Below are 12,631 nucleotides of genomic sequence, written 5' to 3'. Positions count from 1 at the left end.
TATTCAGGAAGCTAGAAAAAAAACACCACAAGAATCCTTCCTTCTCTCCTCCAACACGATAAAAGTTGTTCACAGTTACTGCCTGAACTAAATGACAGATCAATGTGCTCTGCTTACCACAACTGATTTTCTTAATAGTGGATCTTAATAAAAGAAAGGTTATTTTCTTTTATTATATTTATTTACAATAAATATAATTACTAACTCCTGGCACAGAGATATCCTAGATCAGGGATTCTTAAATTTTTGTTCATGGAGAGCTAATTAAAGGGAGTGGCTGTGTAAAACAGCTCTAAGAACAGCAAGTCTTGGACTGGTATTGAGTGTACAGCCCCTTCACCACTAAGTGAATGCTACCAGTTCCCGGCAGTAATATTTTACACATGGTTGACGCAAAACAAATGGTTTCCAACACAGCAAATGGAACATCCCCCAAAGTCTACATATTTCTACCAACCAAGCTGGCAAATTCACTGCAGGAACGTTGGCAGCAGCTATAAATTCAACGTGGCAATGGGTCCGATGGATCTTCCTCTAGGAAACCTGGCGTTTGTCGCAGGCTGTTGCACTGCTGGTACCACAGCTGAACTGTTAGACTTCCAGCGTGTAACAAGAAACCCTTAACACCTCCAGAAACCTCTCTAGAGGTGGCTGGAATAGCTCCCCTTGGCAGAAGGGGATGCCAATGCCTCAGAGGGCAGGTTTCTGCAATTTTCCTTCACTTTCCTCCCCCAAACTGGACTCGGCCAGCCAGCCCTGGAAGCTGTCCCTCTCCCATGGAAAGCAGGGATGGCACCTGATTCTCGCTGCACAGCGCCTTCCAGTTTGTGGGTCCATAGAAAATAGTGAAGCATTTTCAATCCAAAAAGGCCTCAGGTGATGACATCAGGGACAGAAACACAAGAGAGATAAACCAACGGGGACCTCTATGCCTATCCAAGGTCTTGCACCTAGGACAGAAGCCTTCTGCAGTCTCACCTACATGAAAAATGGACACAGATCACAGCCTCAGCAGAACCCAGCAGTTATCCCTTACCTGGACACATGCACGTGGGAGGCCAGTCTGTGGCACCTGCATGGGCCAGAGGGCAACGTGCTCTGTTCCCTCCCAACCGTGAGCACAAATACGCAAGTGCCCTGCCCCACATGCAGGCTCCAAGGCTCCTCTTCAAGGAGACAGCAAGGAATCACGACCACCCAGCTACCCTTCGGCTGCAGCAACGGCTGGAGGAGCACAGCTCTCAGCTCTCCCGTCCTGAAGCCCTGCCTGCAGCAGTCAGCTGTCCTTCGAGGCAGGCAGGAACTGCTGACACTTCCTGCTCTAGTGGCAGCTCCGAACACAGCGTGCTCTGGTGTCCCACGGGAGGCCAGCAAAGCGCTGCCTCTCGTGCCCTGTCCTGCAGGAGGGGTGCAATCAGAGCACGCACCAGATCCAGCCTGCAGGCCATCTGGCAAGCCACGATGCTGCCTCTGATCAAGCGGAGGCTTTGAGCCAAGAATCAGTACCAACTGTTTTACTGGAAACATCTCCAAATATTTTTCCAGCTACTGTTGAAAACATACACTCTAACAAGGCCGGACCAGCAAGCAGGACCAATGAAGATCTCTCTCTACCATGGCATGCTGTGAGAAGATCCGGTGCTGAGAAAAACCACTGGGGTTGTGACAACAGCAAAGAAATTATTCAGTCAACTGCAAACAAGAACAAGGAGCAAGTACTCAAAGCAGACAGTATTAGAATACCAGCGCTACCTGATATTTACCTAATGACTCATACATAGGAGGATCCATTCATTTGGGGGAACTGACCTAACAGTCGGTGAACAGGTAACAGAAGAGCTTATGAAACGACTGGGAGATCAGCTCTTCCTGACCTCAGAGAACAAAGAAGCCTTGTAGAAAGAAAAATATCCTTCTTTCACACACACTCACCCTTTTCTCACTGTTGCACAATCTTTATCTGGAGAGGAGAGTTGCACTTTTCATCAAGATGTAAGAGGAGAAGAAAGAGAGCAAAAGGAAGGTGGTGTTTCTGTTCATCTACATCAGTACAAAAGCACAGGCTACACCAGAAAAAATATTTCCAAATTACATTCCCTAGTTTTCCAGATTTTCCAGCAAAAGGATTCACAGATGACATTTTTCACCTTCCAACCATCCTTCACCCACTCACAAACAGCATCAGTGTAACTACTGACTTCCACAACCACTCAACTGTCACAAGTAGTTTTTAGTTAGATATTCATATACAGTTACTTGTACAGGATTCATGGATCAAATTTAAAAGATCCTTCCCTCCAAAAATAACTGAAGATTGTTATAAATATGCAGCCATTCACAGCCTCTTTGCATACAACGAACGCATAATGTGGAAAGAAACTAGGGCACTCCAAGTTCAGCTGTAAGCGTGTCTTAAATGTTTAGACTGCAAGCAGTACAGGAAAAAGAATTGTTATTTTTTCCATATAGACAGAAAATACTCAACTTAAAGCTCTTAGAAAGCATCTTACTTTTTGGTAGCATTAGATTAGCTTCCATGTTATTAGGTAGAAAGTGTGAAACACCAACAGCAAGATCCTACTTAAAGTCTTCCCGGAGTTCTCAGCATCTAACTACACATAACAAAAGCTCAAAACCCAGTTGTCCTAGCTGAGAAACAAAAAAGAGATGCTCAGAAATACAAACTGAAGTCACCTGAGCATTTTGATAACTCCTTTTTCCCCAAACACAGCTATCAGAGACATCTATTGCAACACACTTACCATTAGTGAAAACAAATCAGAAACAAATCTTCTGGTTGAGGAACGTGGGCCCAGGACTAAAGTTAGAGCACTGACACCCGGGGCTAATGCAGGACAAGGTTTTAGACCTTAGCAACATGTTTTGGTTTGGGGGTTTCAGTTTGCCATCCCTTCACGTAGAATCACGTAGATTATACCAGAGACCAAATAGTGCAAATGAACATGCACAGTATTTCTCTCTCCAGCTATGAGACCAAACAGCACAAAGGAACATGCACAGTATCTCCCCAGCTACAAGTCTTCTTCTCCAGTAGTAAGGCCCCCTCCTACTGCATCGCCCTGCCTCTGTCAAGTACCACACTCACATGAAAGGCTCATCAGCACTGCTCCATATAAAAATATTTCAGAAACTCACATGGGTAACAGGACACAAAGCTTCAAAGCTGCAAAAACACAGGAAAACTGAGATTATTGTAGACTGAACTTCTAGCAGGCTTCCTTCCCACACCGTACAGTATTTGCACATGGGAGGCCTATGACTCCAACGCTGGGCATTTTGAAACAATTTCCACACAGAAGGACACCTGGCAAACACCTAGATACATTTTTCACCACTCACACTGCACCATTAGCTTTGATTTCATCAGTTCTGGGCAGTTCATATTAAAAAGAGAGAAAATGTAATTATCAATAAGCTAACTAACAGAAAAGCAACTTTACTAGCCTAAGTAAATCCCAATTGATATCACTATGCAAGCAACCTTAGACTTACACAGACTCACTGCTTCCTTTTATGTGCTTACATAAAGTGACAGTACAGTCTAAATCAAGATGTTATAAACCTCAACTGTTTGTGACTTCCCATTTTAATTTCTGTTATTAAAGGATTTTAAAACAATACTGCACGGTCACTGCCTACAGCCCTAAGGGTATGAGTACAAAAATAACAAAAAGATACCACAAACTTTACAAAATAAAATTGATTTAATTTCATTGAAGCACTATGTTCTTTACTTTGGGGAAATTAACTTACTATCTGTGACAGCAGGCAGTCATCTTCAGCTACTCTGAATGCTGATACCATCACTTGAGGTACGACTGGAATAGAACTTGAAAAAGCCCTACCTAATTTAATACATTTGGCAAACTGAAGTTTGTCTTTCAAACTTGACTTCCTCATCCTGCAAGTAAAACACTTGTTCATCCTCCACCCTCCAAAAAATATCCATGCTCCTTCCCATGGTTCACCTCTTTCACTAAGCACTCCATTTCTTCAAGAGTTTCCAAATTAGTGATAATTAATGGACATGGCAGAAAATATACCTGCTTCCTAGATATTTCTTCCAATGACAAAATAAATTGCTTCACAAATACGCTTCCATGGGCTGTGCCTTTCCTGCGCACATTAAGCTGAAACGAGGGCAGTCCTATCTCTGAGAAGACTGATGGCCAAGGCCCAAGACATTAAACAGTTCATCCGTCACAGACAAAACCTACTCACCTTCACGACATTCTAGCTTCCAGTAGAAAAGTGTGAAAAGGCTCATTTTGGAAGATGCAATGGTCCATCAGTTTTTGCAGTTAAATTTCTTTGCCGTTCCTCTCAGAAACTGGTATTCTACAGATACAAAAAGAACCTCAGTTTAAAATACAGCTCTTTCGCTGACAGCAATACTGTGTTACATAAATATTACATTTTTCCTGCTTTTTACCTGGCACACAGAAAGGTCACCTGAAACCAGCCTGATGGCTCCAGTTACCGAACAGCTATGCTGACAAAGGGCAGTAAAGGCTCCAATTTTTACCTCTGCGACCCTCACAGTTTATGTATTTAATATCTACGTTACAGTAGCATACTGAAATGTATCCTGAAGGCTGGGAATGGGAAGTGACTTTAAAGTCACACTGGTGCCGGAGCAGAGAATTACACTGTGTTATCAAAAGTCCCTTTTCACATGGTTTGATGCATTTTACTTACTGACATTTATTCACTACACTTGGGTTTATCTCAGAAATACTAACACTGAACTTTTCTGCTCAATTTCACCAAGGTCTCATCAACAATAGATTGGCTTCCTTAACCTCATTAGGGACACTCAGGTACAACTGTGCTGAAAATGAGGGCACTTCTTAGCCTGTTTGGTATTTTGTGGAGTTGGACAGATGCTTGGAAAACAACGCTGAAAAGACAAAGCCAAAACATTTGGATTGTAAATGAGCAAATGCCACATTAGAAACAAATTCCTTAACAGGCCCCATTTCGCAGCCAAAATATTTAGATCTCTGGCAAGAATTAACCCAAGTAGATAAATGGTTCACTGTAAGATTAACCAAGGTCATGTTCTTTTAAACTCAGTTTAAGATTCCTCCCCTGAAAAAGCTCCCCCATTAGGAAATTCAACATTGAAGCACGTCAGCACAGGCTAAAGCAAAGCATGCTATGGCCTGTGAAGTGCTGCCTGCCCAAGAAAAGGCCACATGTCTTCTGAGAGAAATCCGCACTTGAGAGCCTCCTCAACTGTGTGACTGCTGCAGCTGGATGTTCAGAGATAACTGCCAACTCATTAAAATCCAACATTAAAAGTTTATTAAATATGCAAGCATTAATGGAATTGGACTAGCAGCTATTTAGACAGATAAAAATTCAACACAGTATGTCCTGCAGTTCCTGTTATCAGTATTCTGTAGACTGCCCTTTTGCAAGTGTCCGTGAAAAAGTCATAATGCTATTCAGGGCAGTGAAACCCTCCATCTGTTCTGGTTTACTCAGGTCACATTCTCAAGGTTCCCACCAGCCAGGAAGCCTATGAAAACACAGCTACTTCCCAATAACTACAGCTCAGCATACGCTGCCGCACTCGGCTGCTTGGGATGCAATCTTCCCAAGAGCTTTTCCCCCCTCGGCCGTATCTGCAGGGCAAGTCCCATACCTCCTTGCATGCAGGCTTACAGGTACAGAGGCTTTGCATACGTCCCAGACTCACAGTTCTTCTCACCTTGCTGCTGGAGTTTGAAAGAACTGCAAAAAGAGAAGGAGAGTGGAGTGTCAAGCAACATAGACTAAAGAACGTCAGCCTCTTAAAAGCAACTCTCCTCAGGTAACTGCGTGCACACAGCATGCTCGTAGAGCCCTGCTTGGAGCTACTCACTCGGAGAATCCAGCAATAAGCATTGGAGCCCTATATGCAAACCACAATCCTAGTACAGCTCAACAAAACGCAGTTTCATTCCTGGATGACTCTGCAAAATCCCAGTGCTTGGTAAGTCTCTACAGCAAAAACCTGGAGGTGTGTTCAGAGTGATATCAGACTTGGAAGCGTTCTTCATTAATACTATCAGCATAATTTAAACTGGCCCAGGGGAAAAGAGGACAAGGAATATCTCTCATCACACAGAGCACAAACAAGCTCCTGAGAATCTCTAATGCACCTCCAAGTGACTCTGGCAATAGCCTTGCTCTCAGTAGTGATTTCAAAGAGCACCCGGAAAAATTTTGTCCTCTAATTAAGCAAAAAAGTATTCTCTCAATACACAATAGATGTTGGGAAACATAGGTGATATAACATCTATGCCTTGGAGATGTGAGGTTCCAGAAAAAGACTGAAATGAAATCTTACAGAGCAAACAGGAAAGAGCATGACTTACTGGGAAAGAGTAAGAAATAAGGAGTATGAAGTACTCTGAGCTCTGAAATAAACAGTGAACTCATCGAATGCAAGGGGAACCCAGCCTTTTGGCTGGGTAGGCTCTCTACTGACGTTTTTCTTTGTAACAATTACACTCTTACCAGAGAAAAAGCAGGCCGTTTTAAGTGTCAAGATCTGGCACTCAGCCTGTGCAACCCAACACATGAATCTGAAGTTTGAGCTGTCTTTTGGTCCTGTAACCTTGTGGGCCTCGCACAAAATAGGCAGAAGGTTCCAGGATCCCTTGGCCAGGAGGGAATCAACAGAAGCATCCATCTATTATTACCTGATGCACCACAACACATCACATCTTGCAGAACCCTGAGGAGCAGCCTGTTTGGGGTCAGACATACAGTCTCAGCCTGTTTGGGGTCAGTCCTCTTCAGTCAACTGGCTACCTGGTCATCTTACTGACCCCCAGACATGACTGTACTGAACAACTCCCATCAGCAGGTCGCATTATTTCTCCCAGCTGTTCTTGCCCGCAGGAACGAGCAATGGATTATTGAACACAAAAAATCATCTCCTTGCTTGCAGCCAACACCTTTGAACAATCTTCTGGCCACCAGGCTGCAAGAGGAGTCTCTAAGCACAAAAACACAACAAATCAGTTAACCAGCACCAGTATTTCCTCCCATTACAGACAGGCAATTACATAGAAACTACAGGGCGCAGTACCTCGAGGAATGTAAATAAACCATAAAAAAGTACTGTAAAGTAAGTGAACCAGAAGGCCAAAGTACTCCTAGTCATCTATACGCTGTGCTAACCTCCACTTGGGAAGGCACAGAGAGAGAGGAGTGCTCCCAGCAGCGCCGTGACTAACAGACCTGTAAACATTTCTCACTCCCCAGGGGGAGTCACGGTGCCACTGAGCAACACCACCAACTTCAGCATTCAGGTTGTCGTTAAGACAAACAGACAGAAAACAAAGGATGTTAAGGAGAAGTCAGAAGTCAGTCTGCTACCTGCTGAGGCCCTTGGCCACCTGCATGAGAGCCCAACTTCTCCACCTCCTCCGACGCTCAAGTGTTTGGCTGATGTGAAGCCAGCAGCAGTGCTAGGAACACAGCACCAGCGGGAAACTGCTCTTCCAGCAGCACCCAGGTGGTACACAGGGACCGGTAACTGAGCAAACTTCACCCCCTCTATCACTGAGCCATCCTGCCACACAGCAAAGGTCAAAACCGCAGTGGCCACAGCAGCAGGCACCGAATGAGACAGCGACCGTGCAGCCAGACGAGCACGCCAGCAGCGATCCGGAGCTGCAGGTGCCACGGCATCAGCCTGCACGTGTGACTTGTCGGGCAAAGCTACCGAGCTAAGGAAGGTGCAGCCACAGCCCACAAGCCTCTGAAGAATTAAACTAGATGTTTCTTGGCAACAGTATTGGGCAAAAGGAGGAAAATGAACATTTTCTCAGCAACTTGCCGCTTGCGCTGGTACGTTCCCCTTGGCTTGCTCTGAAGCTGGGCATGCTGATTACCGTCTCCACTAGGAAACTTCAAAAGTCACACACCCTCTCTCAGTGGAGTCTACATCTAAACACACCGTGAACAATGGGCTTTGCTCACAGTTCCCACCACTCACTTAGCAGATGAATGCAAGGACAAATGTAGGCCACACATGCAGAGAAAGATACCCAGACAACAAAGATACTATAGATGTCAATTTCAGAGTCAGGAAATGAATGCTCACTAAAATAGCCTGCAAGTGCTGGGGTGCAGCTCAGTATGAGCCAGATGGGCTAAAGGAAAAACAAGCTTCATCAGAAAGTTAGAGTTTTTTCCCCACACACACTAAATTGCCTGATGAGTCATTAAAGAAAAATCTTTGTGATGTAACTATTCAGTTAGGCATGGGACTTATACAAAGAACACTCTCATAATCAGCTCTTGAAGTAATCCTCCGACCACCATCTGGAGGTCAGCCTAAATCCTGATCTCAGTTACACTAAGCATCCAATGCACCTTTGAAACCAGGATTTTAATATAAACACACCTGAGGTGAACCACATCACCGCATTAAACTCCCAAAGCAGTAAAAGATGACAAACACTAAAAACCCGCGCGACCTTTCACTCCACAGGCTGTCTCAGACAGCTCTGTAATGCATGTTCCAGAATACGCAGACTGAGCCAGGGGCGATTCAAGCCCGTCACATCTAGGGAAACAGCTTCAAAATGAGTTAGTAAAAAGGCAGGACTTATCAACCCAATCCTACATCTAAAGCAAAATGTTTCTTCTGTTGAACAAAAACAACTGAAGCAAATGAAGTCCCTAAGACACACCCAACCTCATTCTGATAGCATGGGAGCCTTCCCAGAATTGGGTTCTGACAGTGAACCAGACCTACCAAAAAAAAAACACATTAAATAACTTTTACCCGCCCATGTAAATAATTCAAAAGCATTTTGAATTATTTGAACACTAAGGGATGCAGAAATTCCTTCACCTATAGCACCATGCATAACTAGTTATTTTTGTTGTTGTTTGTTGTTGGTTTTTTTTGGTACCAACCTCTGACTAGCTGGAAGCTCCTATTCCCCACTAGCAAACAAGAAAGTCCAAGACGCCTCCCACTTACAGAGCCTCTCAGCTAGAAAAATGAGTTCTCTATTATCCAGCTTTCAGTGTCACATGCTGAGCTCCCCATAGCAAAGCACTCAAGAATGAAACACGCCACATCACCGAGGAACACATCTAATCTCATCAGTTCCAGAGGAATTCCTCTCTTTTCAAGGCAGTTTATCAACCAGATTTTAGACCTCTGCAAGAAAGCCCACAACAGCAAGAAGAGAGGCATGGAGCAGGCCCAAAATACTCAACCACTTACGCTTAGTTCATATTTGGAAGGGAATCTTTACAAGAAAGAGAAATGTTATTTTTTCCCCAGAAATGATAATGTTTGTAAAAGAAACAAAAAGTCTTCTGTGCAGGAAGGAATGGCCCCAGAAGCCTCAGGCCTCTGACTGCTGGCCTGCTGGCACACAGAATTTCTTCCGGCTAAAGGTATGTTTAGGTATAAACAAGAGCAAGGCCAGGAAGGATCACCAGACGTGACACCAGCTAGGAGACCACAGACTCCCGTCATTTCATTACCTACAGAGTGACAGAGGGGCTGTGACCACCCCCTGCGGCACAGCCCTCCAGCACTCGACAGGAGCACGCTATGTGGTGGTTGATGCCTACGTAGTTAAAAAACACACTAAAAAAAAAAAAAAAAAAAAAAAACACTAATATTTTTTACATTTTTACTTCATATTTTTCTTGAAATGCCATTTTAATTAATGTTTATTTTCCATGGAGATGGGAAAAAAAGGAATAAGGTGTTGTTCAGACCCCAGGTTTATCATTACAAGCGTTACCAGGCTGAGCCCCGCTGTGGCCACTCGCTGTTTCTGTGCCCAGCTAGACCGGCTCCAGTCTAGACGGGGACAAGTTTTACCGTGCCAATATCTCTGTCACTTTCCTTCTGGCTACAGAGCTGGTGTTTGGCAAGGGTTACGCAGGGCCAAAGTCCTATACAGCAGGTAAATATTTAACTTGGGCACTGTACCACAGGGACCCACCTAGAGTATGATACGGTAGCTTATTAAATCTTACACTATCTATCTTTTCTGACCAAAAATAACAAATGGCAATTCATCTTCTTTATGAGAAGTTGTATAGAGAAATTCTACAAGGACAGCAGCTAAGATTCAGTTCTAATAATCTTAATAAGTGACCTAAAAGAAAATATTTCCACAGAAGCATGTTGCAACTTCTAAGCAATATGATGTATGCTCCAGAACAGGTTCAAGAGAGGGGCAGAAGACACAGTTCAGAAATCATTTACAAATTAAGCTAAATTCAGCACTTTTTCAAGCACTTTACCAGTGCAATTCTGCTATTAAACTTTGTCACAAACTCTTATACAGAGCTCTTGGGCTTTACAAGAAGTATATATTCTCCAATAGTATTTGGATAAATCTACGTACTGCTGTACTAGCACGGACTTCAGCCGATTCTCTAAGTGTAACTAACCAAATTGGTTAGATCCCAGAATTATTCTTTGTATGCCTCCAACGTAAGCTACTGCTCATGTTCTCATCTTTTATGGTATTTCCAGGCAAAGATCTTTCTCAAACTGCTCATGAAACAAAATCCAGATCAAAACACGGCAACTGAGACTAAAATTACTTGTTTACTACATTTCAATCGTTTATCCACCTGTTTTCTTTATCTAAGCGCGATTTACTTATTTTTTGGCAAGTACTCCTATCTTTGCGTTCAGCAAGGACTGCTTTTGTTCTCTCAAACTGAACACCTGTTTCAGCAATGATTCTAGTGCAGTTACTGGTGATAACTACTACAGGGAAGTTTCTAAAATCCTGCAATGCTACATTTCTAGCCCTTTATACTTAAGGCAACATGTACACCACCCCTTTTTTTTTTTAAAAAAAAAAAAAAAAAAAAAAGTAACTCTTATGCCATCCTTAAAAAAAAAGTAACTTTTTTTTCAAAATAGTAGAAGCATTTTTAGTTTGATTTAATTTATTTCCTGAAAAAAATGTCAGGTGTGAGGAGGCTGAGCATGTCAGCCACGTCATGAAACACGGAGACAGACAGCACTGCAGAACTTTGACCTAAATGTACTGACTAGGACCTGGAGGTGAACAGGGAACAAGATCTTCCAGTCCCAAAAAATAATAAAACATAAAACCACTTGGCCAGCTCACCTGTCCAAGGAACTGCAGCCTCAGGGTGCACTTCCACGAGCAGCTTAACTGATTTAGAGCCGTGCCACGGCCTAAATGGGCGGGCCTGCCTCTCCCTTTTACAGGCACCAGCAGCAATACAGGCAGCCCGTCCGCTCGCTCACTTCGCTTTCTGTCTGGTGCTAATTGCTGGCCAGATATGAACCCAGCTGGCCACACAACCCGATACCTGCCGCACACGGGAGGCGATCGAACAGGGTGGCTGGAGGGCAGGAAAAGAGGTGCACAGGGCCACCTCAGCAGCACCACCTCCCACCCTTCCTGACAGTTACCAAAACGTAAGCATCTCCCATGGCTGCTCGGAGCTCAGGAATCAAATCCATCTCAGAATGGCTGCTGAAAGTATTTCTCTTTACTTTTTTGCTCTGCTTTGACAACGTGAGCAGCGTGCTAAGACCAGCCCACCTGTGAAGTAATGTGACTAGAGAACACAAGAAATGCAAATGAAGCCACAACGTGATCTTAGTCATTTTGAGCAGCAAAACTCCCATAAAAGAGGAGGATGACAGGTCCTGACCATTTACTCCCCAAACTTCATTTTCATTGCACAATGCTTGCAAGTATATTATTTACTCCCATCTCCACGCCCCCACCCCAAAGCGGGCTGGAGGCAGCAGGCCAGCCCTGGGCAGGCCAGGTGCCACCTCCCCTCCCGCCGCTACCCCGGTCTCACTTCATCAGGTGCGGCCAGGGAACCCACGCAAGGCGCCAGCTGAGGCCGCCCCTTTCACTCTTCCAAACTTGTCACGAGAGAGAAGCACCAAAATTACTGTGCGCACTTTTTAACTGAATACAGCACAAAACCACAGCAGCCTGTGCAGACTTATTTAGATCTGCCAATAGCCTGTGATACATTTTGCTCCGACAGGGTTGCGATAGACACCACAGTCTTAACCCAGACACGATTTGCTCCAGACTCTGTGCAAAGATCTGGTTCAACGCTGCCTCCCTCCCGGGCAGAGGAGACCATACCCCGCGACACCTGCTTCGAGAGCTCCTTATCGGCACTGCCAGCACCTCACCTCTCCATAGGACTGAGAAACAGCTCCTGCCCCGGGGGGAACCTCCCAAACACGCCAAGCTCCTGCGTTCAATAGAGCAAGCCTGGGGCTCCAGAACAAGTCGGTGCCTGGCTCCAGCAGTGCCGAGCGGGAGGGACACCGGGGGGCAACCGGGGGGGGCACTGGGATGCAAGCGGGAGGGACTGAGGGAGGGCACCGGGGAGCAACCAGGGAGCACTGGGAGACAACCGGGAGGGACCGGGGGTCAAATGAGGGGGACCGGAGGGCAACGGGGGTCCGCGCCGTGCCGCCCCACGCCACCCCCAAGGAGGCAGCAGCGCCATGCCCCAGCCCGGCGGCCCCCCGCGTTACCTGGGCAAGGCGTCCCGCCGCCGGCAGCACGGCTCGGCTCGGCTCGGCTCGGCACCGCCCCGCCGGGCCGGC

At 45.2% G+C, this 12,631-nt stretch overlaps 1 protein-coding gene across 4 annotated transcripts in view; it reads right to left on the bottom strand.

Moving 5' to 3' along the window:
• Nucleotides 1-12,631, bottom strand: part of MAP3K13 (mitogen-activated protein kinase kinase kinase 13) — a 73,125-nt gene extending 60,494 nt beyond the window's left edge. For 2 of the 4 annotated variants that reach the window (XM_035334514.1, XM_035334516.1), the window contains exons 1-3: nucleotides 12,560-12,631; nucleotides 5,672-5,760; nucleotides 4,243-4,359 (exon numbers count right to left, since the gene is read on the bottom strand). The gene's annotated coding sequence lies outside the window, so the exon portion shown is untranslated. Of the gene's footprint in view, nucleotides 1-4,242; nucleotides 4,360-5,671; nucleotides 5,761-11,147; nucleotides 11,288-12,559 lie in introns of those variants that run through there. The other 2 variants (XM_035334519.1, XM_035334515.1) reach the window with 2 other exon arrangements.

The sequence above is a fragment of the Oxyura jamaicensis genome, chromosome 9 (genome assembly GCF_011077185.1).
Source record: "Oxyura jamaicensis isolate SHBP4307 breed ruddy duck chromosome 9, BPBGC_Ojam_1.0, whole genome shotgun sequence".
NCBI classification, from domain to species: domain Eukaryota; kingdom Metazoa; phylum Chordata; class Aves; order Anseriformes; family Anatidae; genus Oxyura; species Oxyura jamaicensis.
Note: the sequence above shows the minus strand (reverse complement) of the source record. Positions and strands in the feature narration are given on the sequence as shown.